Source organism: Salmo salar, chromosome 09 (genome assembly GCF_965601325.2).
Source record: "Salmo salar chromosome 09, fSalSal1, whole genome shotgun sequence".
NCBI lineage: Eukaryota > Metazoa > Chordata > Actinopteri > Salmoniformes > Salmonidae > Salmo > Salmo salar.
In genome coordinates this window covers 68809427-68833982 of record NC_138299.1, presented here as the reverse complement: position 1 = coordinate 68833982, position 24556 = coordinate 68809427, and the positions used below count along the sequence as shown (strand labels likewise).

Here is a 24556-nt window from a genome sequence, read left to right as displayed (position 1 = left end):
TCAGCTCTGGCGAAAAAGGAACCGGGGGGTGGGGGCCTTCATCTGACACTGCCTGGTATAGAGGTCCTGGATGGCAGGAAGCTTGGCCCCAGTGATGTACTGGGCCATTCGCACTACACTCTGTAGTGCCTTGCGGTTGGAGGCCGAGCAGTTGCCATACCAGGCAGTGATGCAACCAGTTAGGATGCTCTCGATGGTGCAGCTATAGAACCTTCTGAGGATCTGAGGACCCATGCCAAATCTTTTCAGTCTCCTGAGGGGGAATAGGTTTCCTTTTCCCCTCTCCATCGGTGGTCTCCTTTTCCCCTCTCCATCGGAGGTCTCCTTTTCCCCTCTCCATCGGTGGTTTCCTTTTCCCCTCTCCATCGGAGGTCTCCTTTTCCCCTCTCCATCGGAGGTCTCCTTTTCCCCTCTCCATCGGAGGTCTCCTTTTCCCCTCTCCATCGGAGGTCTCCTTTTCCCCTCTCCATCGGAGGTCTCCTTTTCCCCTCTCTATCGGTGGTCTCCTTTTCCCCTCTCCATCGGAGGTCTCCTTTTCCCCTCTCTATCGGTGGTCTTCTTTTCCCCTCTCTATCGGTGGTCTCCTTTTCCCCTCTCTATCGGTGGTCTCCTTTTCCCCTCTCTATCGGTGGTCTTCTTTTCCCCTCTATCGGTGGTCTCCTTTTCCCCTCTCTATCGGTGGTCTCCTTTTCCCCCTCTTCTCAAGTGTGGCACACCACCAAAGAAACAGCATGCGTGGTCACTCAAAGAAGAAGGTCTTGCCCAAATTTGGTATGGTGAAGAAGAGTGAGTACTTGTGTGTGTCAGCCAGACCCACACCCTGGACCCGTGATACCTGGCAGGGAATCATACTCAACTATGAGGGATCCTAAAGGAAGGTGTGTGTGTGTGTGTGTGTGTGTGTGTGTGTGTGTGTGTGTGTGTGTGTGTGTGTGTGTGTGTGTGTGTGTGTGTGTGGCTGAGACAGAGTAAGTTTTCATTTATTGTCCTAATTCTTACCGATTTTGGGTTGTGTGTCTTGTGTAGATGCAGATACAGACAGATGGAAAGACAGAGGAAGCAAACACACACACTTGTGCCTGGGTCTATGGCATGTTTATTTTTACGACACTCATTAGCGAGACACAATAGTTCCCCGGTCACGTCTGCTTGGCTGATCAAAAATGCAACAGCACTTCCCAGTCTAAACACACACACAATCTTCCCCCCCACCGACACACAAACACACACTTTCCCCTTCCTAATGTGGAGTTTTAATTATCATTCTGCAGAATAGCTTATCTCCGTTAGCTTAATTATCTAAATCACTGGACGGTTGTGTATTAACTGATTACAGAGCCCATCTAGATGGGAGGCTGCATGCTGCATTGCTGCAAAACAAAACAAAATCGCATAATGCATAATACATGGCTATGGAATATTGCATTATGAAAAGGGCCAACCTCATCAAGACCTGTTTTGTTTGCTTGTGTGTGTGTGAGGGAGAGCGAAAGAGCGAGAATGTGTGTAAATGCACTATGCGTGTTATTTTGTAGGTGTGTGTATGCATTATGTTACACATATTATGTGATTGTGTATGTGTGTGCATGCATGTGTCTATGCATATATAAGCTTGTGATTGTGCGTCATTCAAGCAGAGATGATTACTTTCCCATATCTGATGGTTTTCAGGTCTGGCGCCTTAAAAGCAGTGGTTCCCAAACTGTGGGGCGTGAGGGGTCAGAGCATATATACAGTGCATTCGGGAAGTATTAACACCCCTGGACTTTTGACATTTTGTTACGTTACAGCCTTATTCTAAAATGTATTAAATGTTTTTTCCTCATCAATCTACACACAATACCCCATAATGACAAAGCAAAAACAGGTTTTTAGGATTTTTGCTAATTTATGAAAAATGAAATACAGAAATACCCTTTTTACATAAGTATTCAGACCCTTTGCTACGAGACTTGAAATTGAGCTCAGGTGCATCCTGTTTCCATTGATCATCCTTGAGATGTTTCTAGAACTTGATTGGAGTCCACCTGTGGTAACTTGAAATGATTGGACGTGATTTGGAAAGGCACACACCTGTCTATATCAGGTCCCACAGTTGAAAGTACATGTCAGAGCAAAAACCAAGCCATGAGGTCGAAGGAATTGTCCGTGGAGCTCCGAGACAGGATTGTGTCGAGGCAATGATCTGGGGAAGGGTACCAAAAATGTCTGCATCATTGAAGGTCCCCAAGAACACAGTGGCCTCCATCATTCATCAAATAGCTGTGAAGCGGCACTCCCCATCCAATCTGACAGAGCTTGAGAGGATCTGCAGAGAAGAAGGGGAGAAACTCCCTAAATATAGGTGTGCCGAGCTTGTAGTGTCATACCCAAGAAGTCTCGAGGCTGTAAACGCTGCCAAAGGTGCATCGGCAAAGTACTGAATAAAGGGTCTGATTACTTATGTAAATGTGATATTTCAGTTGAGAACAGTTTGAACTATAGCTGTGTATGTGTGTGTGTGTGTGTGTGTGTGTGTGTGTGTGTGTGTGTGTGTGTGTGTGTGTGTGTGTGTGTGTGTGTGTGTGTGTGTGTGTGTGTGTGGCACGCCTGTGCATGCATTGACTAGAATTTAAAGACCTCGCCAAAAGCCGTCCAGAATAGGACCCTATCAGCTAATATGCATACTTTCTTCACCATAGACAATCAATCATCCAAATTATATAATCACTAAGCAACTGATGTCAGCATCCACATCAGGTCAAATGTGTACATACAATCTACAGCATAGTGCATACACACCACTACATTGGGGAGTGTCAAGCTTTGGGCATGTTTTCTCTCTATATTCAACAGATCAGGTCGATATATGCAATATTCACTGAATACCAAAAGAGATTTATGAAGACTTGAGACATTTGTCCCGCCTCTTTTCCCATTGGATCCGAGCAGTAAAATCCTCTGAATTCGTATGAGGATTGTCCATCAAAACCCAGTAGTTTGCTAAAATAAAAAAAATAAAAAATGAAAACCAAACCAACCATAAACTACTTGAAACTAGGAGTACCAGAGGCCACACGTATCGACGTTAGGACTGACACATCATGCCAAGGTAGTAAGAGAGAGTCAAATTTCAGGACATGGAATGTGTATGTCGAACAGTAACATGAGCCTGGTAGCGATGATGTGCGGTGAGATCGGCGTAGTGCTCTAAAACCCGTCTCTCCTGTTCATGTTGTTCACATTTTAAAAGGAAAGACAACAGTTGCTATTACACACAGACCTATAACTGATGATTTCAAAAAGACATGGACGAATAGTCATAGCATGGTTGAAAGACCTTAATCATCTGAAAGCTTTGCTATTGAAACACTTAAAGCGACAAACTAAGTCACTATGTACTCACCCTGATACTCTAATTACACACTAATCCTAGATTAGTGGTCCATAAAACACACATATCAACAAAGACTGATGTCATATAACCCACTCGGCAAAGGCATAGACCTACCCCAACATGTTCAACTCAGAATAACACTTAACCGAACCCACAGAATACAAAAGCACCCAAACCCACTCAACTTTGCACTTTCACTCACAAGCACACACACACACACACACACACACTCACAAGCGCGCACACACACACACTTTGTTCTTTTTTCATCATGGGGAACTAACATTGATTTCCATAAAAAATTATATTTTCCCTAAACCATTACCATAATTCTAACCCTAAACCTAACCCCTAAATGTAATGGGTGAGTGGGAAATGTCCCCACCAAGGAGAATTTTCCTTGTCTAACTATCCTTGTGGGGACTTGAGATTTTCGGTCCCCACAAGGATAGAAGAACCAACCAACCCCCCCCCCCCCTCGGGGTTCTGAGCCAAGTAACACAGCCATACCTAATCCTGGCTCAGTCACTGACTAAAAGAACAGCCATCTAACACACACCACACACACACCACATACACACCAAAATCTGCTGCCTGAATACTGCACCCCACGTCACACACTGTCACAGTAATCCTTTGTCCCCTGGAACATTCTTCCCATAAGGAAGCGGATTGGAAATGCCTGTGAATGTGCCTGGGTGTGAATGTGTGTGACTGCAGTCCATCTCCCCGCCACTTGTGGGAGAGCGAATATGAATAAAGGGAGTGTCGGAGCATGGCCCACCAAGCTACTCTGATCAAAGCCTTCCTCATCCTCTTCCTCACTTGAGAGGAAGAGTCTTGTGAAGTCTACCCCTCTGAGCTTCGAGGATGTGTGTGTGTGTGTAAGAGAGAGAGAGAGAGAGAGAGAGAGAGAGAGAGAGAGAGAGAGAGAGAGAGAGAGAGAGAGAGAGAGAGAGAGAGAGAGAGAGAGAGAGAGAGACCATTTGGAGTAGGGAGAGAGTGTGTGTGTGTGTGTGTGTGTGTGTGTATGTGTGTGTGTGTGTGTGTGTGTGTGTGTGTATGACTTTTCACCCTCGTGAAAGTCAGGGTATAAATGTATAGTGCAAAGAGGGGGCTTGGACTATGAAAGAGTCTTGTCAAGGCCAATGATAAGGCAAGGGTGGGAGGAAGGGTAAGTGTTTGGTTGCCATTGGAATCTGGTGTCCTGTTGCATATTCCTCAAGTTTCCACATGACATGGTTAAGATCCATCCGAAAAGAGAATTGTGTGTGTCCCCCATCCATTTAGACATAGAGAATAGAGCACCAAGTGGCACACACAAACACACACATGGACTGATGCAAGCACACGCACAAACACACCTAAACTCTCTCCCCCTACTCCAAATGGACTTTGTGATTGCACTGCAGACGCCTGCGGTGTGGTTTTACTTCCAGGCGTAAGAGAATACTGTGTGTGTGTGTGTGTGTGTGTGTGTGTGTGTGTGTGTGTGTGTGTGTGTGTGTGTGTGTGTGTGTTTGAGGGAGAGAGAGAGAGAGAACATGATACAGCACACATTCAGAACAGACTAGAACTGTAATGGGACACTAATGCTATTATACACCACTCTTACAGAGTCTGCAGCCTGTCCAGCTAAATTGTCCGCACCTGCACTCTCTCTCACTCACTCACATGGACACAAGCACACATCTGTCAAAAACATACAAACAAGTAAACAAAGACCTCCTAAAAAAACACACTGTGACCGTACAGCCAAATGCTTATTGACACCCTGAAGTTACATTCACTTTGACAAAGCCAACACAGAGCCTACGAGTCTCAGTGGTGTGTGTGTGTGTGTGTGTGTGTGTGTGTGTGTGTGTGTGTGTGTGTGTGTGTACGTGTGCACACATGCGATTTGAGGACCTCTCCATCTCGTGCGTGTGTGTTTGTGGTGAGAAAAAGGGGCCATGGTGGCTCCTGAATAATGCCATTAGGCCTGTTATCCTTGCATCACATTTCTGCACAGGCATCCTGGATGGAGGGATCAATACCTTTCCCTGGAGGGAGATAGAGGTATAGAGGGGAGGGGGGACGGTGCATAGGGGTGGAGTCAAGGAAGGTAGGAAGTGGGGAATCAAATTATCCTAGGGCAGACTGATAGAGCACACTGATAAGAGAAGGAAAGAGCACCCCCTCCCCCAACAAACACGCCCACCATGTCCACATTTCCATCCCCATGGCTTTGCTTCCTCACACGGTCACAGATTGACCTGGCTAACTGGCTGTCCCTAACGAGTGTCCACAACGAGTGTCCCCTATCAAGTATCCCTTAACGAGGCCTACAGCATATGGTGCTCACTCAGTCTCAGTCCCTCTGCCTCTCTCCATTTGTTCAGCTGCTAGGGGGTCTCCTTGAATACAGGGTCAGGGGCGATGTGAGAGTTTGTGTGAGAAACAGAGAGAGAGAGAGAGAGCAAAACGCGAGAGAGATGGGACAGAGGGGGGGAGAGTGTGTGGTGTGTGTGTGTGTGTGTGTGTGTGTGTGTGTGTGTGTGTGTGTGTGTGTGTGTGTGTGTGTGTGAGTGAGTGTGAATGAGAGTGGGAGAGAAAAAGAGAGCGCGAGAGAAATAGAGTGAAGGTAACAGGAAAGAAAAAATAAATAAAGTTACATAGATCTGCGGTAACAGAGGCCGACCAAGACCAGAATAGATAACCATCCACCACCACTACCACTTTACGGTGAAAAATGAATTTGTTTGGAGCAAAAGTGCAATTTGCAATAAACGAGAGGAGATGAGAGGATAGGAAATGGAGTTATCAGAGTCAACAGGCCATGCCTGGGAGACAGAGAGCAGGAGGGGTTACTACAGGGCAGGCGGGATGTAAAAAACACCAGGGGAGAATGACTGCCCCCTCTCTTTGAAGCCACGGTTGTTTAAGGTTGAACGTGGTAAAGCAGGCATTGTAAGCAGAAAACAGGGTCCACCATTATAGTGAATGGAAAAATGACGCTCTTCATGGTCAATCGTCGACTAAATAAAATACATTTTGGAAGACAATCATGATACCAATAATTGCTTCTAATATACTCACTTATTTTAAAATGGCAGCCTGCAGTACCCCGGTTGGTCGTCAACTTGAGTTGGTCAATGAGAGGGGGCAGCGCTAAGCTAGCCTGCAACGTCACTTCCTGGTGTAGCTCAAACTGCGCATGCTAAGTCTTGACAGACTATGTCTTAACATTTACCATCTTAAACAGACTTCATTTGGCTTCAATGTGCTTTTTGACTTCACATAGGAATGTTGTCACGTGATCAATGGCTTTGACCATTAACATATACAGTCATTGACCCACACGAGAGATAAGCCAACGGTAAGGGCTTTCCAGTAAACAGGATTCAGCACAATTGAGGTGCATTGTCAAATAACATGTTGGTTTGTGGAAATGTGTTTGTACTGACTAATAGTTTTGTTTTGCATAACAGGGAAGTTGAAGCTGAAAAGTGAATGTTCAATTTGAGGAGGTGAGTGTATGAGTAATGTAATGAGTGTTGCATGTTTGTGTATATGAGTGCCTATGTGGGTGCGGTGCATATGCAAGAGTATGTTTATGTTTGCGAGAGATAAAGTGTCTGAGTGTGTCTGTGTATGCGCGCGCCCCATCCCACCACACACACAAACACACTCCACAAGAGAGCAGTAATTATCCAGATCCTAGTCTCCGAGTGTGTCTGGGTAGACTGGTGCCAGCTGTGCCTTCGGTGCCAGACCAGTGGTGCCAGTTGGGTGCCATCCCATTACTGCAGCCACAGCCTAATCTCCGCATTTATCAGAAATCACATCCTTATAAACCAGAACTCATTTCCTGCAACAACCACAGTTAACATCATCATACATAAGACTATTGGGTTGGTGTGGTTTACGTTTAGTCAATCATGAGTTTTCCTAGTCCTAGAAGTTGGTCATGCACTTAAGGTAAGTGTGGCCAAGTGTAGACGTTATTAGCTAAAAACGAATTAATGGAAATTCTTGAAGTCTGTACACTATCATTGCTCAAGAAGGACTGAAGACAAGGAGAGGAAGCCACTTTAGACTATTCAGATGTTGCCCAAGACTTTCAAAGAAGTTGGGCTCACATGCTGGCCACACCGCTCACATTGCATGCGCGAGCGTTGCAAAATAAATGTGCACATACATACATACATACATACATACATACATACATACATGTTATTCGATAATTTCATCTAAACCGCTAGCGTGTCAACAAGCGTATGCGTAGCCAGGCACTAAAATCGAACTTGGTTCTATTTTTGATGCTTGACACGCTGCAAGTCTCGCCTCTCCCATCTCCTCATTGGTTTATAGGAGCACATACCCTCGTCAGTGATTGAAAGATGAACTGAGGTCCACACTTCAGTCCAGTTGGTGGTGGTAATGCACCTTAAAGTTGGTTGCCAACCGCCATATAAAGTCCACAAAAGAAGAACAAAAAGAGGACTACTACTGAAGGAGGAGCGGTTACTTGAAACTAATTAAATTTACATTTTTTTTACATTTACGTCATTTAGCAGACGCTCTTATCCAGATTATCCTTATCCTTATAATGTCCCCTTTAATCGGTGGATTATTTGTCGGTGTAGAGAACACACATTGTTTTCTGACTCAAAATTGTTCAAAAATATATAAAGATCCAGAAAAAAAAGGACGTTGTACATTTCAGGTAAAATAACAACCCAATGTTTATATCCCAGGACAAATTAGCTAGCAACAGCAAGCTAGCTAGCTAAATGTCCATGAATGTTTCATGAGTTTTGACCTGTTCCCCAAATGAATATATACTGCTCAAAAAAATAAAGGGAACACTAAAATAACACATCCTAGATCTGAATGAATGAAATAATCTTATTAAATACTTTTTTCTTCACATAGTTGAATGTGCTGACAACAAAATCACACAAAAATAATCAATGGAAATCCAATTTATCAACCCATGGAGGTCTGGATTTGGAGTCACACTCAAAATTAAAGTGGAAAACCACACTACAGGCTGATCCAACTTTGATGTAATGTCCTTAAAACAAGTCAAAATGAGGCTTAGTAGTGTGTGTGGCCTCCACGTGCCTGTATGACCTCCCTACAACGCCTGGGCATGCTCCTGATGAGGTGGCGGATGGTCTCCTGAGTGATCTCCTCCCAGGCCTGGACTAAAGCATCCGCCAACTCCTGGACAGTCTGTGGTGCAACGTGGCGTTGGTGGATGGAGCGAGACATGATGTCCCAGATGTGCTCAATTGGGTTCAGGTCTGGGGAACGGGCGGGCCAGTCCATAGCATCAATGCCTTCCTCTTGCAGGAACTGCTGACACACTCCAGCCACATGAGGTCTAGCATTGTCTTGCATTAGGAGGAACCCAGGGCCAACCACACCAGCATATGGTCTCACAAGGGGTCTGAGGATCTCATCTCGGTACCTAATGGCAGTCAGGCTACCTCTGGCGAGCACATGGAGGGCTGTGCGGCCCCCCAAAGAAATGCCACCCCACACCATGACTGACCCACCGCCAAACCGGTCATACTGGAGGATGTTGCAGGCAGCAGAACGTTCTCCACGGCGTCTCCAGACTCTGTCACGTCTGTCACATGTGCTCAGTGTGAACCTGCTTCATCTGTGAAGAGCACAGGGCGCCAGTGGCGAATTTGCCAATCTTGGTGTTCTCTGGCAAATGCCAAACGTCCTGCACGGTGTTGGGCTGTAAGCACAACCCCCACCTGTGGACGTCGGGCCCTCATACCACCCTCATGGAGTCTGTTTCTGACCGTTTGAGCAGACACATGCACATTTGTGGCCTGCTGGAGGTCATTTTGCAGGGCTCTGGCAGTGCTCCTCCTTGCACAAAGGCGGAGGTAGCGGTCCTGCTGCTGGGTTGTTGCCCTCATACGGCCTCCTCCACGTCTCCTGGTAGCGCCTCCATGCTCTGGACACTACGCTGACAGACACAGCAAACCTTCTTGCCACAGCTCGCATTGATGTGCCATCCTGGATGAGCTGCACTACCTGAGCCACTTGTGTGGGTTGTAGACTCCGTCTCATGCTACCACTAGAGTGAAAGCACCGCCAGCATTCAAAAGTGACCAAAACATCAGCCAGGAAGCATAAGAACTGAGAAGTGGTCTGTGGTCACCACCTGCCGAACCACTCCTTTATTGGGGGTGTCTTGCTAATTGCCTATAATTTCCACCTGTTGTCTATTCCATTTGCACAACAGCATGTGAAATGTATTGTCAATCAGTGTTGCTTCCTAAGTGGACCTTTTGATTTCACAGAAGTCTGATTGACTTGGAGTTACATTGTGTTTTTTAAGTGTTCCCTTTATTTTTTTGAGCAGTGTAGTTGGTTCAGAGTTAGTTTTGATATTTCAACCTGCGTGTCCTGATCGCGTCTGGTGTGGACGGACAAAAATCAACATGTGCGTGCCCGGTGTAGTTAGCATGGACTGCAAAATGTATATCCTGACCTATCGTCCAACGTGTCTTCTAACTGCTGACATTATACCCTGATGAAGACAGCTTGGCTGTTGAAACGTTGGTTATAAAATGATTGCATCTGAGCTCCTAAAGTAGCTCTCCTTTTCTTTTTTGTGTGTTCTACTCCACTAGCCAGCACCTCACCAAAACAGGTGTGTTTCTTTTGCCTCCAGCCATTAAAATCCATCCAAGAAGCTACAGTAGTGTTAGGTTTCCCCTAGATAGGAAAAAGTCTCTAATGGCAGAATTACCTGGGAAGCCTCAGGTCCCCAGTGTTAAATTAAACCTGACTGTAATCTGGAGAGGAAGAGCAGACTGGCCGGTATTATCCCTAGGGCCCGCGGTGCCCTCTCATCTCATCCTTTCATTTTCTCTCTCGCTCTTTCCTCTTCCTTTCATCTCCTACTCCTGGACAAATACTAACAGTCTGTGGTTCCCAGGCACAAAGATGCTTCTGGGAAATAACTGAACAGGACCTAGTCTATATTGGTGTTTGTGTGTGTGTGAGTGAACCATAGAGATATACAGGTAACTTCCAAAATAAAAGAAACACCATCATAAAGTGTCAGTGTTGGGCCACCATGAGCCAAAACAGCTTCAATGCGCCTTGGTATAGATCCTACACGTGTCTGCAGCTATTAGAGGGACGCAACGCCACTCTTTCTTGAAAAATTCCAACAATTGGTGTTTTGTTGACTGTGGTGTCTAATGCTCAGGCGCCGCTCCAGAATCTCCCATAAGCGTTCATTTGGGTTGAGGTATGTGAATGAGACGGCCATGGCATATGGTTTACATCATCGTCATGCTCATCAAACCATTCAGTAACCACTCGTGCTCTGTGGATGGGGGCATAGTCATGGTAAACAAAATGATGGCCTGCCCAGCATTTTTATACATGACCCTAAGCATGATGGGATGTTAATTGCTTAATTAACTCAGGAACCACACCTGCATGGAAGCACCTGCTTTCAATATACTTTGTATCCTTCCTTCACGCAAGTGTTTCCTGTATTTTGGCAGTTACCTGTATACTGAGTATACAAACATTAGGAACACCTTTAAAAATTATTTTTTACCCTGTCTCCTCCCCTTCATCTACACTAATTGAAGTGGATTTAACAAGTGATATCAATAAGGGATCATAGCTTTAACCTGGTCAATCTATGTAATGGAAAGAGCAGGTGTTCTTAATTGCATTTTATTTAACCTTAATTTAATGCTTTGTACACTCAGTGTACATGGCCCTAGGCTAGCCTCTTCTCCACGTTGGTCTATGAGAATCACCACTCCTAGATCAGTCTTCTAAGTTAAGCCTTTCTGAAGGTCCATTAGAACACATTATGCACATTTAGTTTGATGCAAGAGCTACAAGAAGCACTAAGAAGCTAACAGAAGCTGTGTGGCTAGCAGCTGAGTTGTTCAATTTGATTTTATTCACTTTGAAATTATATTAAACTCAACCGTTTATTTTCTATAGATGAACACATGTATATCTCATGGTTGGTCAACTTTGGGCACCTCGATCTCCTGAATGTTATGGCATTCAGGTCCAAAAAGCCACTTTCTGACCACTTCTACCATGGGCAAAAATGTAAGGAAGGTTTTATTCAATTCAAAAGGGCTTCTTGTAGCTCTTGCTTCAAACTAAATGTGCATAATGTGTTCTAATGGACCTTCAGAAAGGCTTAACTTAGAAGACTGATCTAGGAGTGGTGATTCTCATAGAACAACGTGGAGAAGAGGCTAGCCTAGGGCCATGTACACTGAGTGTACAAAGCATTAAATTAAAAAAGTGATTGAAATCTAATGGAACAACCTGGCTACTAGTGAAAATAAAAAACACTAAGCTATGGAAGCCCCAAATAATGGAAAGTATGGCTTAGATCTGGATAGCAGAGTACTCAAGGATCCCCATTACAGGTGTAGGATCTTCATTTGATCACCCTGTTGCAGGATAACTCCTGCAATGCAGGACATTTTAAACGTAGTGCATTTCAGGTTAAAAAAAGCTTCACATTTCCTGTTGCTGCAGAGATTATTTTCCTGCTGTAGCAAACTGTCTCAAATTAAGATCCTACATCTGTATGGCTTTAGTAGTAAAGTAAGGGTGTGTGTGTGTGTGTGTAAATGAGGCATGTCTACTAAGTAAGAATGAGAGAGAATGAGCATATTAGAGACACATATTTCCCTCAGATTACACAGACCCATAAAGAATTGGAAAACAAATCCAATTTTGATAAACTCCCATATCTATTGGGTGAAATACCAGCGTGCCATCACAGCAGCAAGACTTGTGAACCTGTTGCCACAAGAAAAGGGCAACCAGTAAAGAACAAACACCATTGTAAATACCACCTATATTTATTTTCCCTTTTTGCACATCACAACACTGTAGACAGACATGACATTTGAAACGTCTATTATTTTGGAACTTTTGTGAGCGTAATGTTTACTGTTCATTTTTTTATTGTTTATTATCTATTTCACTTGCCTTGGCAATGTCAACATATGTTTCCCATGCCAATAAAGCCCTTAAATTGAGAGAGAGAGATGCTAAGTTAGTGCGCTGGGAATTTCACACCCCATCTGTGCAAATGAGAAAAAGAGGAGGAGTTGGAAGTCGAGAATACTAACTAGCAAGAGAGATGTAAAGGCTGCACGGACAATACAGGAAGGGAGTTGATGGGGAAAATGAGGGAAATTGATTGATAGACGATGGAGAGAGTGAGGTGTGAATAAAGTGTGTTGGCACGTACTGAAGAGGAGCCAGTTAACAAAAACGTCACTTTTTGGGTAAATAAATCCCAATAGTTGAATTCTGTTGTATTTAACTGGACAGTCTTTGGAAAATAAGCTTGACATCAAGTCATGCAAGTCAACAGAAATGCACTTGTCATTCATGTGTTACTGCATCTATAACGTGGACTATCCAAATAAAGTGTATTTGTTTTAACTCATGCAGCACCTGAGAATTAGACCAAAGGTTTTTTGCATCACAGCACGGCGTGACTTTGATACAAACACACTCATCAACCGCTCCCCTCTTCCTCCTCCCCTTTCCTCATCCTCTTTCACCTCTCTCTCGCTCTCTGTAGCTTCAGGCCCATTCCACAGCTTTAATTAATAGCATATCGCTAACAAGGCGTAGGAGCTCCAGTGGCTGCTGCAGGTCCACCTAAACTGAATGTCTGCAGATGGCTGAGAAGTCCGTATCTCTTGTGCAAATACATAGACATACAGACAGACACACAGGCAGATAGAAAAACACACACAGACACACGAAATGGGATGACAACGCGAGATGGCACACAACACTATTCATAGTATTGTGACAAAACGTGCAACCTGTTTTGAACAATAATTTTAGGACTGACGCCCGACTGAGCATTCTACTCGGTGCGTTGTCAATGGGCGCTGATGAAGATTTCATTAAAAGTGCATTACAGTGGCTTGGAAATACAATTACATTTCTAAAGGAGGAAAATAATTAGTAGGAAAAACTTTTGTCATCATTGTGATGTCACCAGATTGACTTTAGATGCAGTATAATGCTAGCTAGCCAAGATTGAGGGGAGACCATCAGATTTTTAGCATTGCTTGATATTTTTGACAAACTAATGAAAACATTGCCATCTGTCTAAAGTAAATTTGATGACATGATAATGCTGGCAAAGTTGATTCCTACTAAATATTTGCCTATGTCATCGTATTTCCAAGCGACTATAGTGTAATATTTGACGAAACGGTCATTAGCCCCCCGTTCAGAATGACTGAGCGTCACTGGACTTTTGGGCACCAATATGGCTGTGGCATCTGTAGAACGGAGGTGCAACCCATGAACATAGTCAGACAAGCAGGTGATGACCACCCTGTGCCCTAACTTTTAACGAGACTAGTGAGAGCCTGGAGTATGATCCACTGCAATGGCACAGATCTAAGATCAGCTAAATGGCAGACAGAGGGACTTCAGAGCCCCTAAACCCCTAAAATAACAACTGTTGCATTCAGCAATGTGGAACTCTGAGGTCAATGCTCTGGTTGCCACCAGAAAAAGGGGTCTCAGTGTGTGTGTGTGTGCACCCGTGTGTGTATGTGTAAATGAGAGACACACACCAGACTCGGAAACTTCTGGATCACTCCTCAATCTTGCTAACAGGCCTTAATCTCCACAACACATGGCCCTAGTGTGGAGAAGACAACAGGCCAGACAGAGAGACGGAGTGAAAGACGGAGAGAAAGGAAGAAGATGGAACGAAGAAAGAGAAGGAAATAAAAGAAAGAACTAAACGTTGTGAGAACGAAAGTTAACATTTCTCCTGTTCTGGGAACAAAGTTCGGAGAACGTTTTACTATGGTTCCCAGAAAGTTTTCCTGGGAGGTTTAATTAACGCTCCGAGAAAGGAAATTATTAGGTTATTTGGAGGTTTTAGAATTTTTCAATAATATTACAAAAAAAAAATTGGGGGGGTTAACTTTTTTGAACTACAAGCACAGATAGGACACATGTAAATGTAATTCCTTAGGCATTAATCATATATTTTTTTATTGTGACACAGCATCAGTGCGATTCAAACCTATAATATTTTGTTCTCTATCCATGGAACTAGTCCACTGTTAGCGTGCCATGTTTTTTTTAATGCAGACACAGTTATAAATGTTTGTCTATTCAAACAGACCCCATTTCAAATGAAACAAGCACTCATTAAGATCAGGTGCACTCTAAAAAGAAAAAGTTCCTGGAGTATCCTGTAGGGGTTCTTCAAACTGAAACTGTAGAGGAACCCCTAAAAGTTCTTCACAGAACCCATTTTAATGGATCCTCAAAGAACCTTTTGAAGAACCTTATGGGGTAAATGTGTTAACTACCCCCCCCCCTTTATTCTTATTAATAATACTATTAATATGCATAACAATAAGTCACTATTTTTGTTCTCAGTGGTTATTATGCTTTTAGTGGCAAAAACAGAAGAAATAAAATCTAAATGAGGTTAACTCCCAGCAGAGCCCCAAGTCCAATGGTTATATCCTCTGGCGTGTTGATGTTAATGTGTTGATGTTCTCCATATCCATAGCCATTTTGCAGTGGTGTAGGGAGGGTGAATTCTGTGAATCCCAAAAATAGTAATTATACAGATGATTAACAAAACATGCACACGCAGAATTCATACCTTGGTTTTTGTGGAGAATGTGAATGGAAAAAAAAGTATTGATAATGGTGTTCATTCACATTCCTTGTGATCTGTGACCTGCATACCATACCAATACCAAATGACATACCTTTGTGTGCCTCCCCGTCTGTAGACCTACAGACAAAAAAGTGAGCAGTTCAGTCATCTGCACACAATAGAGCTTGCCTTCAACATATTCTTATAGCCTACATATTCTTACCTTGTTGTTGATTGATATCCATTGAATTGCACCATTTTCTGTTTTAGAAAGATTGTCACAAATATGAAAATATAGATGGTATCATCATACAACAATATGAATGTAGATCATACAAGGGACAAACCTTACCTCAAATTGAGGAGAACTTTACATTTTTCTGTTAAGTGCCTGCACCTGATGTCCTTTCAAATTGAAATGTTCCAGTTGGGCAGTTAAGTTCCTGCAAGAACCCCCACCAACCAAGGAGGTTCCTCGATGAACTCCACCTTCTATGGGGTTCTTGGAAGAACCTTTTGGGGGCCATTTTCAGTGCCAAGAACCCTGTTCTTTGAAGAAATTTGAGGTACTTGGAAGATCTCTTGTTGAAACCGCTAATTGTTTCAGTGTGTGGCCATTTAGTGGGCGCAGCCAACACCTGAACGCGCAACAAAATAGAGGATAGAGAGTTTTGTTGATGCTGGGAATGGAATGTATGTTTTTAAATAACATTCTTAGAACATTCTCTGAATGTTACTTAAGATTTCGTGTGGCTTTTATGTAAAGTTTTCTTAACATTCTTGGAATAATTTAATAACATGACTAAATAGAAACAAGAGGAAACGTTTCACTGAAGTACTGAAATTCCCAAAGAATAACTTTTTTTTTTTAAATGTTCTCCGGACTTTTTGAGAACATTCCCGACGTCAAACCAGTAGGAAAACATTCCTAGAATTAAATGTAACCATGTTTGAACTTTTAGGAAACCTTCTGTTAAAGTAATGAAATACCAATAAATAAAAAATATTCTTAAAATGTGCTGCGAATTTTCCAAAGCCAAGCAAGTATTGTGCACCATTTTCCCAGATAATTGTGGGAAGGTTGAATGCAAAATAACCATAGGAAAACTACGCTCTCGTCAAGCTCGAAAAAACATATGGTTCTCAGAACGTTATGTGCTAGCTGCGGAAGAAAGCCTCCCTTATCTTCCCTGGAGTTGGAGTGAAGCACTGTGAGTGGTTGATTCTAAGGAGAGTGATGTGATTATTGAAGCTGAAGGCATCAGGGGGTTGTGGTATCTAGCGATCGCAAGTTGGGGATGACGTCAGCAGAGCTGCCTTGGTGAGCTCATCCCTTTACAAGGTCAATGAGAGGAGAGAGAGAGAGGAGGGAGAAGGACGAAAGGTGAGGGAAAGAGGTGAAAATGAGAAAGGTGTCCATCCTCCATCAAGCTGTCATCAAGCTCAAATGAGGTGGTAAGCACATCAGAGAATAGAAAAATAGCAGACACGCATACACACATTAACACTCTACTCTCTCTCTTTCCCTCTTTCCCCTTCTCTCTCTATTTATCTCTACCTCCCTCTCCACCCCCCCTTTTTTCCCTCCCTTCCCCCTCCATCTCTATCCCCATCTCTGTCATAGTACCAGGGCAGATATTCTGTAGTGTGGATTGAAGCAGCAGCGCTACTGTAATTACACATCTGGGCTCCATCTCTTCCCGCGGCAGTAAAGCCTGAACTAGAGTGAACCGTTGCTCGCTGGCATTCACGCTTCCAGCTAGCGCTGCTAAACTAGTGCGGGCCATAGGCTCCCCACTGTTTTCAGGCAAAAACCACCTTAGAAGCCTTAGCTCAACCACACATCTTAAAAAGCCCTTTATTGTTAACACCTAATTGAAGGAGTACCCAGAAATCACAGACACTACAGAAGCACCGCTAGCCACTAGAATGAAACCAGATGGAGGGGATAACATTCAGCCAAATGGCTGAACAAATGATGAACAAAATATTTAAAATGACTACAGAACTGAATGAGAATAACACAAAGGGCCATTCTTCATTCGCTCGAAGTCTGTGAGATCACATACCTAGAGGCTGTTATGGACATTAACAGATTGCTTTCCAGATAGACAGACAGAAAGACCGACAATAACAAAAGTGTGTTGAGAATAGCACTTGGGGATGGGAGTTGTGCAGAGTCCATTAGGAAATTGTAAGGGGAAAAGCAATGGTAGATTTTTCCAACCTCTAACAAAGGTTTGGGGCCCTCCATTTATCAGTGTCTGTGAGTGTCCATTCTATCTGAAATGTAACTCAAATGGGCTCAGAAACGCCAATGAAGTATCCTATAGTAGAGAATCTAGTAACTATAGTGATACTAGAATTGAAAGTGGCGGCTTAAATCAATTGCTGGGACAGGTTTCAGTTAAAGTGCCACTACCTCTTGAATGAGGTCTGTATACTTTACTGAGAGCTGCCATGGGCATCTAAGGGCATGGCGTAATACAAAGCTCGTCTCCTGAGACAGAGAGAAAGTAAAAATCATTCAGTAGAACGTAGCAATCTGTTTTTATTGTAAACTTGACCTTTGCAAATGAAAGGGAGGAGCTGATCTCTGACCTAACATGTCACAAACTGTAACAAATGTTGCGGTGCAACCAAAAGATGTGGAAGCTGCATTTAAACGACAAATCAAAACAAAAATCACCTGGGCCAGACAACATTAGTGATTGTCAATTAAAGGTTTGATAACCAGCTATGAAGTGTTTTCTGTGAGATTTTTTAAACGTTCTGGCAAAACACCATATGCCCAATACCTAAAAGGAGCAACCCATCCTGATACATTGACTACCACCGCCCTGTAGCTTTAGCATTTAGTGATGAAGAGTTTTGAAAGACTGATTGTCCCCCAGCTACATAAGCTGGTATGCTCTTATACAGACCCACTCCAGTTTACCTAAAGCAGGACAGGGGTGTTGATTATGCGGTTCTGTCTCTACTGCACTCTGCCAACACCCACCTGGAGAAGCCAAAGACATACAGTACCAGTCAAAAGTTAGGACACACCTACTAATTCCAGGGTTTTCCTTTATTTTACTATTTTCTACATTGTACAATAATATTGAAGACATCAAAACTATGAAATAACACATATGGAATTATGTAGTAACCAAAAAAAAAGTGTTAAACAAATCTAAATATATGTAATACTTGAGATTTGTCAAAGTAGCCACCCTTTGCCTTGATGACAGCTTTTCACACTGTTGGCATTCTCTCAACCAGCTTCATGAGGTAGTGACCTGGAATGCATTTGTTTGTGAGACGCAGAGTAGGTGAATGGATGATCTCTGCATGTGTGGTTTCCACCGTGAAGCATGGAGGAGATGGTGTGGGGGTGCTTTGCTGATGACACTCAACGATTTTATTTAGAATTCAAGGTATACTTAACCAGCATGGCTACCACAGCATTCTGCAAATATAAAATACACTGCTCAAAAAAATAAAGGGAACACTTAAACAACACAATGTAACTCCAAGTCAATCACACTTCTGTGAAATCAAGCTGTCCACTTAGGAAGCAACACTGATTGACAATAAATTTCACATGCTGTTGTGCAAATGGAATAGACAACAGGTGGAAATTATAGGCAATTAGCAAGACACCCCCAATAAAGGAGTGGTTCTGCAGGTGGTGACCACAGACTACTTCTCAGTTCCTATGCTTCCTGGCTGATGTTTTGGTCACGTTTGAATGCTGGCGGTGCTTCCATCTAGTGGTAGCATGAGACGGAGTCTACAACCCACACAAGTGGCTCGGGTAGTGCAGCTCATCCAGGATGGCACATCAATGCGAGCTGTGGCAAGAAGGTTTGCTGTGTGTCAGCGTAGTGTCCAGAGCATGGAGGCGCTACCAGGAGACAGGCCAGTACATCAGGAGACGTGGAGGAGGCCGTAGGAGGGCAACAACCCAGCAGCAGGACCGCTACCGCCTTTGTGCAAGGAGAAGCAGGAGGAGCACTGCCAGAGCCCTGCAAAATGACCTCCAGCAGGCCACAAATGTGCATGTGTCTGCTCAAACGGTCAGAAAAAGACTCCATGAGGGTGGTATGAGGGACCGACGTCCACAGGTGGGGGTTGTGCTTACAGCCCAACACCGTGCAGGACATTTGGCATTTGCCAGAGAACACCAAGATTGGCAAATTGGACACTGGCGCCCTATGCTCTTCACAGATGAAAGCGGGTTCACACTGAGTACATGTGACAGACGTGACAGAGTCTGGAGACGCCGTGGAGAACGTTCTGCTGCCTGCAACATCCTCCAGCATGACCGGTTTGGCGGTGGGTCAGTCATGGTGTGGGGTGGCATTTCTTTGGGGGGCCGCACAGCCCTCCATGTGCTCGCCAGAGGTAGCCTGACTGCCATTAGGTACCGAGATGAGATCCTCAGACCCCTTGTGAGACCATATGCTGGTGCGGTTGGCCCTGGGTTCCTCCTAATGCAAGACAATGTGTGTGTGTGTCAGCAGTTCCTGCAAGAGGAAGGCATTGATGCCATGGACTGGCCCGCCCGTTCCCCAGACCTGAATCCAATTGAGCACATCTGGGACATCATGTCTCGCTCCATCCACCAACGCCACGTTGCACCACAGACTGTCCAGGAGTTGGCGGATGCTTTAGTCCAGGTCTGGGAGGAGATCCCTCAGGAGACCATCCGCCACCTCATCAGGAGCATGCCCAGGCGTTGTAGGGAGGTCATACAGGCACGTGGAGGCCACACACACTACTGAGCCTCATTTTGACTTGTTTTAAGGATATTACATCAAAGTTGGATCAGCCTGTAGTGTGGTTTTCCACTTTAATTTTGAGTGTGACTCCAAATCCAGACCTCCATGGGTTGATAAATTGGATTTCCATTGATTATGTTTGTGTGAGTTTGTTGTCAGCACATTTAACTATGTAAAGAAAAAAGTATTTAATAAGATTATTTCATTCATTCAGATCTAGGATGTGTTATTTTAGTGTTCCCTTTATTTTTTTGAGCAGTGTATATTTTGATATGTTTAACACTTCTTTTGTTACTACATGATTCCATGTGTTATTTCATAGTTTTGATGTCTTCACTATTATTTTACAATGTAGATAGTAAAAAATAATGAAAAACCCTGGAATGAGTAAGTGTGTCCAAACTTTTGACTGGTACTGTACTTCACAATGGTATGTATGGATTTCTCTACAGTCCAGACTCAATGGGTCAAAAGCGGCAGAACATGAATGTCAAGCCACATCTGATTCTCTGGGTTCTCTCCTTCTTGATAAATAGACTCCTGCTGGTCAGATTCAATGGTCACTGCAGCTCATCTCTGCAGGATCACCACATGGCTCTGCCATCTCGCGTGTGTTATTCACCCTGAACACTGTCGACTGTAGGAGCTCAGACCCAGAGATGATGTTCATTAAGCACTAGGATGATACTGTAATTTTGGAAACAGCAGGCAACTCAGATGTTTTCACTATGGTCAAAACTACCTGGACCTCAATGCAACCAAAACCAAAGACCTGGTCATTGACTTCAGAAGAGACCAACCTACCATCCCAGATTTAGAGATCAACGGACAGATCATTGAGCGAATACCATAGGAACCATCATCGACAACAAGCTCTCCTTCAAAAGAAACACTGATCACATTCGCTCAAAATGTCAACAACGCCTGTTCTTTCTACGGAAATTGAGGAAGTTTAATGTACACCAATCAACCCTTAAAGCATTTTATAAATGCTTCATAAAATCCATCCTAGCCTTTAATATTGTTGGGTGGTTTGATGCTCCAGGGAACACAAGTCAGAACCCATTGAACAGGGTAATAAGAATCAGTGGGAAGGTCATCGGAGCAGGCCAGAAACCCCTCAGTGACATTTTCAGAAAACGAGTGAGGAAGAAGCAGGAACAAATAGGCTGACAACACACACACACTAAATGGCCAGTATTAGCCCCCTACCTTATAGGTGCAGATATAGAGCCCTCCCATACAAATCTAACAGCAGCTTCTAGTTGTGCCATCATCCAAACTCCTCAACTCCTAAAGTTTTATATGTATTGGTATATATGATTGCATAGAATGCTCAAGAAATTAAGAGAGTGAGAGAGATAGGCGGACAAAGCAGTGAGAGACAGACGAAGACGAGAGAAAGCAAGATGGAGACAGACAGAGCTAAGAGACTGACGGAAAGCTGAGAAAATGGAAAAAAGGAGAGAAAAAAGAAAAAGGTTATGGACTAAATTGCAATATCCCAACTAACCCCATTCACATCAGAACAGTGTAGAGGACAAAATAATGGAAGGAGTTATCTGCTTCCAATTTAATAAAACCTAATGGGATAGCCGGGGGGCGGGGGGGGGGGGAAACTAACTCCCGGCTGCTTTAACAATCTGAGAGTTTCGGTCTGTTCTCTCTAATGACCAACGCTGGGGGAAAGCTTAGCAGCACTCAAATTCTCCCTCAGCCCCTTAGACTGTGTCAAACCGAAGGAGGGAGAGAGAAACAATGCATGTGTAAAACTGCATTGCCAATATTTACAACATTTGTTTTAATAAAGCTCATTGAACAGAGAGCGAGAGAAGAGTTTGAGAGCGTACCCATGAAAGACTTTTAGAAAGGCCAAAACGCTCATAAAACCAAGGGAAAACTACTGTAACACAGATGTCAAATGTAGGCCTGGGCATTTTAATAAAATGGGCTGCGTATTGTTCTTCCCACATTTACAAGGTTGGGAATAAGGCAAGAGTGTGAAAACTGGCACAAAATCAAGTCTTATTTGAGATCCTAAATGGATTTGTTTTGGCCAGTCGTCAGGTGGATTTAGGACAAGACTAGCCTCTTTGAGCTTGTCAATGAACTATTTTTTCGCCCACCTGTGTTTTTTTTTTTTACACTCCCTTTGCTTTTACTCTCTTTTCTTATCATTGTGACAAGGTCATATTGAGTTAGAGAGATGTGAAAATGTCTACTCTGGGCCAAATTGATTCCCAGACTGGTAGTGTGTGTGTGGACATGTTTAACCAGAAGTCCCCACAAGAATAGTAAACAAAAATGTGACCAACTGGGGACATTTTGTTAATCCCCATGAGGTCAAATGGTATTTCTAAGGGGTTTAGGGTTAAGGTTAGAATTAGTGTTAGAATTACATTAACGGTCAGGGTTAGGCGCTAGGGTTAGGTTTAGGTTAGGTTTTGGGTTAAGGTTAGGGTCAGGTTAACGGTAAGAGTACGGGTTAGGGTTAGGGAAAATAGGATTTTGAATGGGACTGAATTGTGACCCCCCACAAGGTTAGCTGTACAAGACTGTGCGTGTGTGGGTCTGTCTGGCCGAGCATCTTTATCAGTCCGGTTTCCATGGAGACAAGACCTGGGTCAAACGTTCATTGAATATACTTTCAAATGCTGTCATCTTCAAAACTAACACTTGGTGAAACACATACAAAACTCAACTCAGTCAAATAGGAAAATGAGTCTAGTTGCTAAAAAGATCAATAGGATATTGCAGAATCTAGGACTGCTCGATGTATGGCGTGACATCCACAAGACAGATAAGGAATATACTTTTTACTCAGCCCGCCACACTGAATACTCCAGGTTAGACTACTTTTTCATGTACAATGCAGATAGACACAGGCTTACGGATTGTAGGATCGAGCAGAGCGACTTATCAGATCATAATGGAGTTTACCTTACTCTAAACCTTAATAGCAAACCAAGAAATACTCTATGGAGACTTAATAGAAGCATGCTGAATGATCCAGCATTCAAGGAATCAATAAAGACAGAATTGAACATCTATCTGGAGAAGAACGATAACGGGGAAGTATCCCCTGCTACATTGTGGGATGCAGCTAAGGCGGTTATTAGAGGAAAGATCATAGCCACATCATCTCTCAAGAAAAAGATTAAAGCACAGAAACTGCTGAAATGACAGGAAACATTAAGAAACTTAGAACGATCTCATAGTCATTACAAAGATCCTCTTCTATTACGAGAGAATCAAAAAGGTAAAACAGGAAATTGACCAGATTTATAGAGAAGTAGAGAAAATGCTCAGGTTCCTGAAACAACGATATTATGAAGCAGGCTCAAAGGCAACCAAATTACTAGCATGGAGACTCAGGAAACAACAAGCACAGAATACCATTTTCAAAATAAAAGACCCCAAAACAAAGAAGATCACATACAAATGAGATGAAATACAGAATGCATTTGAATCATATTACACAAATATGTAGAAGCAACCAGAGAAGGCAGATGCACAGACAATAGAGCATTTTTTGAACTCACTTGATCTCCCCTCAATTGGGACAGAGCAAAATGATAGACTTACTTCAGAAATAACTACTGAAGAAATGAATAAAGGAATATCTCAACTAAAAGTAAACAAGTCTACAGGCACTGATGGGTTCCCTTCAGAATTGTTCAAGACCTTCAGAGAACAACTAATATCTCTACTTAAGGCCTGTTTTAACTGGACTCTGCGGGAGGGGGGTCTCGCACCATCATGGAGGGAGGCCATCATATCTATAATCCCAAAAGAGGGTAAAGATAAGAAGGAATGCAGTTCATATAGACCTATCGCAATTCTTAACACGGATTATAAACTATATGCATCAATAATAGCCAAAAGAATGGAGAACATAATCCCAGAATTGACTGACGGAGATCAAACTAGTTTCATAAAAAATAGGCGACACAGGACAACATAAGGAGAACACTACATGTCATGAACCACATTACTCAGAATAAGACAAGTGCAATATGAATCAGTCTAGATGCAGAAAAATAATTTGATTCAGTGGAATGGGTTTACCTATTCCAAGTTATGGAAAGATTTGGTTTCAATAAAGAAGTGCTTCTACACCTGCATTACTTGCTGTTTGGGGTTTTAGGCTGGGTTTCTGTACAGCACTTTGAGATGTCAGCTGATGTAAGAAGGGCTATATAAATAAATTGTATTTGATACAGTGCATCAAAACACTGCATTCATGTCCGACCGCTAGAATAAAGATAAATGGACATTTGTCACGAACGCTGAAATTAGAGCGAGGGGCAAGACAAGGCTGTAATCTTTCACCCACGCTCTTCTCCTTGTACCTCGAACCATTAGCGCAGGCAATAAGACAGGACCCAACCTTAGAGGGAATAACAATAAGAGGCTGTGAACATAAGATATGCATGTATGCTGATGACATTCTGTAATTCCTTAAAGACCCAGGCTCAAGTGGACCTAGATTGATGGATGTTTTACATACATTTGGAACATATTCAGGGTATGTGCTTAACGTATACAAGACCCAAGCCCTAGTATATAATTATACCCCACAGGAAGAGCTGAAGAGTAGGTATAACTTCCACTGGACCTCTTCATCCATTAAATATCTTGGAGTATATCTACCAAAAGATACACCCACACTTTATTGCATGAATTACGATAAAATCAACTAGAAAATATATGGTGACCTAGACAGGTGGAATTCAC

At 43.2% G+C, this 24556-nt stretch overlaps 1 protein-coding gene across 1 annotated transcript in view; it reads right to left on the bottom strand.

Annotated features, from left to right (window-relative positions):
* The window catches only part of mgat4b (alpha-1,3-mannosyl-glycoprotein 4-beta-N-acetylglucosaminyltransferase B), a 242742-nt gene that overhangs the window by 132161 nt on the left and 86025 nt on the right, over positions 1 to 24556 (bottom strand). The gene's annotated exons all lie outside the window — the stretch shown is intronic.